We start from the raw sequence: 7,586 nt of genomic DNA, 5'->3' as shown, positions 1-7,586 counted from the left end.
TATGATTGTCTCATTCCCAATCAGTGGATTCATTTTACCACTGTTTCTCCTCTCTGTCCTCTTGTCCTCAACACTGGGCCAAAAGTCTGTTTTGAATTTTCATCTGGGGTTCCTGTAGAAACAGCAGTTGGGTAGAGTAGATGACTTGATTTATTTCATGAGAGAAACTTTCAACCTGTCCCTTACTGTCTCAGCCTGCCAGCTACAATCACAGTTTCTCTTCACTGTGTGAATTTCCTATGTTGCTCTGCCCAGCATTCTCTATTTCTCTGGCTATATTTGTGGAAATACTGTAATATGGTAATTCATTATAACACATGCAGTTGTGAATGAGTGGAGTTCTTCCTAGTTCCTGTTATTATGTGAAATTGTTGTTTGTGTTTTTTCTATTGAACAGCAGAACTCTCCTGTGGATTGTCAGGGGCCTGCTAGGCTTCAGAACCTCCAAGTACGCCATGTTCTACCCACTGAGCTAGGACTGATCTGGTCTCAACCTAACCTCAACTTCAACCCAACCATGCTCTTACCCAGCAGTTATGCATGAACCACCCGTGACTCCAACCCTCCAACCCAACCTCAACCAACAAGCTAAGACTGTTTCCAACCTCAACCAACCAGCTAAGACTGTTTCCAACCTCAACCAACCAGCTAAGACTGTTCCCAACCTCAACCAACCAGCAGACTGTTCTCAACCTCAACCAACCAACAAAGACTGTTCTCAACCAACCAGCTAAGACTGTTTCCAACCTTAACCAACCAACTAAGACTGTTCCCAACCTCAACCAACCAACTAAGACTGTTCCCAACCCCAACCAAACAGCTAAGACTGTTCCCAAACAACCAGCTAAGACTGTTCCCAACCTCAACCAACCAACCAGCTAAGACTGTGTCCAACCTCAACCAACCAGCAAAGACTGTTCCCAACCTCAACCAACCAGCTAAGACTGTTCCCAACCTCAACCAACCAGCTAAGACTGTTCCCAACCTCAACCAACCAGCTAAGACTGTTTCCAACCTCAACCAACGAGCTAAGACTGTTCTCAACCAACCAGCTAAGACTGTTCCCAACCCCAACCAACCAGCTAAGACTGTTCTCAACCAACCAGCTAAGACTGTTCTCAACCAACCAGCTAAGACTGTTCCCAACCTCAACCAACCAACTAAGACTGTTCTCAACCAACCAGCTAAGACTGTTTCCAACCTTAACCAACCAGCTAAGACTGTTCCCAACCCCAACCAACCAGCTAAGACTGTTCCCAACCTCAACCAACCAGCTAAGACTGTTCCCAACCCCAACCAACCAGCTAAGACTGTTCCCATCCTCAACCAACCAGCTAAGACTGTTCCCAACCTCAACCAACCAACTAAGACTGTTCCCAACCTCAACCAACCAGCTAAGACTGTTCCCATCCTCATCAGCCAGCTAAGACTGTTCCCATCCTCACCAACCAACTAAGACTGTTCCCAACCTCATCAACCAGCTAAGACTGTTCCCAACCTCACCAACCAGCTAAGACTGTTCCCAACCTCAACCAACCAGCTAAGACTGTTCCCAACCAACCAGCTAAGACTGTTCCCAACCTCATCAACCAGCTAAGACTGTTCCCAACCAACCAGCTAAGACTGTTCCCAACCTCAACCAACCAACCAACCAGCTAAGACTGTTCCCAACCTCAACCAACCAACCAGCTAAGACTGTTCCCAACCTCAACCAACCAACCAGCTAAGACTGTTCCCAACCTCAACCAACCAGCTAAGACTGTTCCCAACCTCATCAACCAGCTAAGACTGTTCCCAACCAACCAGCTAAGACTGTTCCCAACCTCAACCAACCAACCAACCAGCTAAGACTGTTCCCAACCTCAACCAACCAACTAAGACTGTTCCCAACCTCAACCAACCAACTAAGACTGTTCCCAACCTCAACCAACCAACTAAGACTGTTCCCAACCCCAACCAACCAACTAAGACTGTTCCCAACCCCAACCAACCAACTAAGACTGTTCCCAACCCCAACCATCCCTCTCAGCTTCTTCACTCAGTGTCCTATCTCTGACCCTAGCAAGCTCAGAAACCACTTTGAGTCACAGAGGAGAGACATTTAAACCGTGAGCTCATCTGGAAACATATACTGTATATTCTACACCAAAGTCTCCAGATTCAGCCAGCCCCCTAATGTAATAATATTATTCTTAACAAAACAGAACTGATTGCTGTGACTTTTTTGCAGGGGTGTGGACTCGACTTGACATGGACTTGAGTCTGACTCCAGTCACAAATTTGATGACTTGAGACTTGATAGAAAATAAAATAATGGACCCTCAAGTCTCAGGACTCAACTTTGACTTGAGACTGGTGACTTGAAATAATCTGGCCAGGTTTTGTAACGTTTTGTCACACATTTTGTGGTACGGTCTCTGTGGATTACTCTCCATGCAGCCAGAGACAGTATTGCATTTGTCTAGACCGGGCCCTTGTCTAGACCGGGCACTTGTCTAGACCGGACACTTGTCTAGACCGGGCACTTGTCTAGATTGGGCCCTTGTCTAGACCGGGCACTTGTCTAGACCGGGCACTTGTCTAGACCGGGCACTTGTCTAGACCGGGCACGTGCGTATGTTGATTTTGTACACCCACACCAGAGACGATCAGGACACGCAGGTTGAAATATCAAAATAAACTCTGAACCAACTATATTAATTTGGGGACAGGTCAAAAAGCATTAAACATTTATGGACATTTAGCTTGCTGTTGCTAGCTAATTTGTCCTGGGATATACAGTAGGACGGCGCACAATTGGCACAGCGTCGTCCGGGTTAGGGGAGGGTCTGGCCCGGGGTAGGCCGTCATTGTAAAATAAGAATTTGTTCTTAACTGACCTGCCTAGTTAAATAAAGGTTAAATATATATTTTTTAAATAAACATTGGGTTGTTATTTTACCTGAAATGCACAAGGTCCTTTTTTCTGGATCTTTCAATCACACATGTGGGTATATGCTCCCAAAAACCAATGAGGAGATGGGAGAGACGGGACTTGCAGCGCCTCAAGCATCAAAAATAGAACCAAGTTTTATTTTAGCGCCTGGCAACACAGACTCGTACGAAACGCGGGCGGTGAGGTCAGCATATTGTAACGGTATATTTAGAGAGGGGTAAAGATAAACATGTTGTTCATTAGTGACCAGAAAGCCCTTGTTTATACGGTACTTTATATGCTACATATAAAGTACCGTATAAAGTACAGTTTAGCAATCGGCTACGATTTTTGCCATAACAATAGTCTAGCTGGTGATTTAATTGATCATTTTCATATTTCACATAGGCCTATTTGGGTGGGTTATAATTCTATTCCTCAGTGGTGATACTGGCTATATGTCTAGAGATAGCTGTAACATCACACTACCTTCAATACTTGGATGAAGATGTAACATTTTCTGGCCAATGAATGATGATATTTGTGAGGAAGAAAAAGGCTACAAATAGATCATGCTTTCCATCTGATCCTACAACCCCCGCTGCATACAGGTCACATGATCCTACAACCCCCGCTGCATACAGGTCACATGATCCTACAGGTCACATGATCCTACAACCCCCGCTGCATACAGGTCACATGATCCTACAGGTCACATGATCCTACAACCCCCGCTGCATACAGGTCACATGATCCTACAACCCCCGCTGCATACAGGTCACATGATCCTACAGGTCACATGATCCTACAACCCCCACTGCATACAGGTCACATGATCCTACAGGTCACATGATCCTACAACCCCCGCTGCATACAGGTCACATGATCCTACAGGTCACATGATCCTACAACCCCCGCTGCATACAGGTCACATGATCCTACAGGTCACATGATCCTACAACCCCCGCTGCATACAGGTCACATGATCCTACAGGTCACATGATCCTACAACCCCCGCTGCATACAGGTCACATGATCCTACAGGTCACATGATCCTACAACCCCCACTGCATACAGGTCACATGATCCTACAGGTTACATGATCCTACAACCCCCGCTGCATACAGGTCACATGATCCTACAACCCCCGCTGCATACAGGTCACATGATCCTACAACCCCCGCTGCATACAGGTCACATGATCCTACAACCCCCACTGCATACAGGTCACATGATCCTACAACCCCCGCTGCATACAGGTCACATGATCCTACAACCCCCGCTGCATACAGGTCACATGATCCTACAGGTCACATGATCCTACAACCCCCACTGCATACAGGTCACATGATCCTACAGGTCACATGATCCTACAACCCCCGCTGCATACAGGTCACATGATCCTACAGGTCACATGATCCTACAACCCCCGCTGCATACAGGTCACATGATCCTACAGGTCACATGATCCTACAACCCCCGCTGCATACAGGTCACATGATCCTACAGGTCACATGATCCTACAACCCCCGCTGCATACAGGTCACATGATCCTACAACCCCCACTGCATACAGGTCACATGATCCTACAGGTTACATGATCCTACAACCCCCGCTGCATACAGGTCACATGATCCTACAACCCCCGCTGCATACAGGTCACATGATCCTACAACCCCCGCTGCATACAGGTCACATGATCCTACAACCCCCACTGCATACAGGTCACATGATCCTACAACCCCCGCTGCATACAGGTCACATGATCCTACAACCCCCGCTGCATACAGGTCACATGATCCTACAACCCCCGCTGCATACAGGTCACATGATCCTACAACCCCCACTGCATACAGGTCACATGATCCTACAACCCCCGCTGCATGCAGGTCACATGATCCTACAGGTCACATGATCCTACAACCCCCGCTGCATACAGGTCACATGATCCTACAACCCCCGCTGCATACAGGTCACATGATCCTACAGGTCACATGATCCTACAGCCCCCACTGCATACAGGTCACATGATCCTACAACCCCCGCTGCATACAGGTCACATGATCCTACAACCCCCGCTGCATACAGGTCACATGATCCTACAACCCCCGCTGCATACAGGTCACATGATCCTACAACCCCCGCTGCATACAGGTCACATGATCCTACAACCCCCGCTGCATACAGGTCACATGATCCTACAGGTCACATGATCCTACAACCCCCACTGCATACAGGTCACATGATCCTACAACCCCGCTGCATACAGGTCACATGATCCTACAACCCCCGCTGCATACAGGTCACATGATCCTACAGGTCACATGATCCTACAATTCCCACTGCATACAGGTCACATGATCCTACAACCCCGCTGCATACAGGTCACATGATCCTACAGATCACATGATCCTACAACCCCCAGTGCATACAGGTCACATGATCCTACAACCCCGCTGCATACAGGTCACATGATCCTACAACCCCCGCTGCATACAGGTCACATGATCCTACAACCCCCGCTGCATACAGGTCACATGATCCTACAGGTCACATGATCCTACAACCCTCGCTGCATACAGGTCACATGATCCTACAACCCCCGCTGCATACAGGTCACATGATCCTACAACCCCCGCTGCATACGGGCAGGCAATATGATTCTGCTTGTTCTGGACTCCAGAGAAGTGACAATGTGACATAATATCCCTAGTTGATATTGACTGTTAACATGAATGACTTTCAGCTCAAAATGCAGGTGTAAAACACAGTTTATTTCTGTACCATGCTTTTTGAAAATGCGCCACTGTTTATGGCTGTTGTGACAGGCTACATTTCTGTAGCGATTGTGCTTGTGTCGCATAAGCTTTGAACACCTACGTTTTGGGGGTTGCGTGTCAAAAAGTTTGAAAACTACTGAGCTATCAAACAGATTGCTGATTTACCTTACAGCTATAGAAACAGGTGAGAGAGGATTGCCATATAGCAATATGCAGTTTGGTCATCAAGAATATGAACTGTTTATTTTGCAAGCTCACCAGCGATGGGAATCAAGCAACAATTACTAGCATATGCCTACTGGTCTTTTGGTATGTACAAATTGCTTGAAATTGATCAATTACTTATGAAGCTTGCATTTGGAATTTGTCGTTACCATTATTATTAGGCTACATAATCAAAATGTGTTGTAGACAAAATAATGAAAGGCGTGTCTGGTAGCCTCAATAAATATAATAAGATGTTTAGTTCATGATAGGGGCTGCACCAAATGATTGATGTATTATAATAATTGATTATGCTTATGTTGTATTAATAGAAGGGGAAGGGCTATAAGACCCCTCCCTCACTACATCTATCATCTATAGGGTCCTGGACTACAGATTAGATATATATATATATATATATATGCATTATAAGGTTTAATATTGTTTGACAGTTCTTTTCTAGTCTCTGCTTCTTATAAGAAATGGTCTGAGATATGTGTGAGTTATTGCAGACAAAACAAGGTGTCTGTGAGAAACCGCCTCAAGGCTAAAAGAGATTAATAGACACAGAACCCTGCAGGGGAGTGAAAGAGATAACAGAGTCAGACATACCACTATAAAGCAACTTGGGGAGTGGAAAATTACTGCTGAGCCCTTAGAAAACACTGGAACTATTGTTTCTCCTGCAAGTTTGTATAACTGTATATGCATGGGCTTGGTCTCATGAGTAGACGGTGTTGACGTAGGCAGTTACATCACTAGGGGCTGACTGCAAGCATATTAAAGCAACTTGGACCTTTTTTATGTTGCAGAACTTACTGAGAAACATGCGTGCTATGTTCCCGTTGTCATCTTCTGTCTACAATTGCATTAATAAAGGTTTTTGATTGATTTACTTAAATATATTGTCTGATTGCTGATTTCACCAATAAGCAAATGATTGACAAGGAACCTACCCCAACAGTTGAACAAGTCATTGCCTGTATAGATAAAACAACAAAAAATACTTGGCTTGAGACTGGACATGGAAGAAAACTTGTGACTCGACTAGAACGCACGACATGGACTTGACTCGAGACTCGACCCGTTCTACTTGGGACTCGACTTGAGACCTGCTTATGACTCGAATAATAGTGACTTGTCCCCGCCTCTGCTTTTTATCTTGGCAGTGAGAAACGATTAGAGACTAAATATTGAGTTGCATCCACGCTTGGGAAAATACTTGAAACAGAAGATTATTTTCTCACAGAGAGCTGGCTGCGAGGAGGAGACAGTTGGTTTTAATAGTGACATCTGAGAGTGTTTCTCACTGTTCAGCGCCAGCATATCCCTGGTCAACACAGAGCATTCAGCCCTACCAACAGCTGCCTCCACACCTGGCCATTTTCAGTGCTCAATGGAGCATTCAGCCCTACCAACAGCTGCCTCCACACCTGGCCATTTTCAGTGCTCAATGGAGCATTCAGCCCTACCAACAGCCACCTCCACACCTGGCCATTTCCAGTGCTCAATGGAGCATTCAGCCCTACCAACAGCTGCCTCCACACCTGGCCATTTTCAGTGCTCAATGGAGCATTCAGCCCTACCAACAGCCACCTCCACACCTGGCCATTTCCAGTGCTCAATGGAGCATTCAGCCCTACCAACAGCTGCCTCCACACCTGACCAAAGTCACCAGTAACTCTATG

This window comes from Salmo trutta, chromosome 6 (genome assembly GCF_901001165.1).
Source record: "Salmo trutta chromosome 6, fSalTru1.1, whole genome shotgun sequence".
NCBI lineage: Eukaryota > Metazoa > Chordata > Actinopteri > Salmoniformes > Salmonidae > Salmo > Salmo trutta.
The sequence above is the reverse complement of the archived record's forward strand: the minus strand, read 5'-3'. Positions refer to the sequence as shown.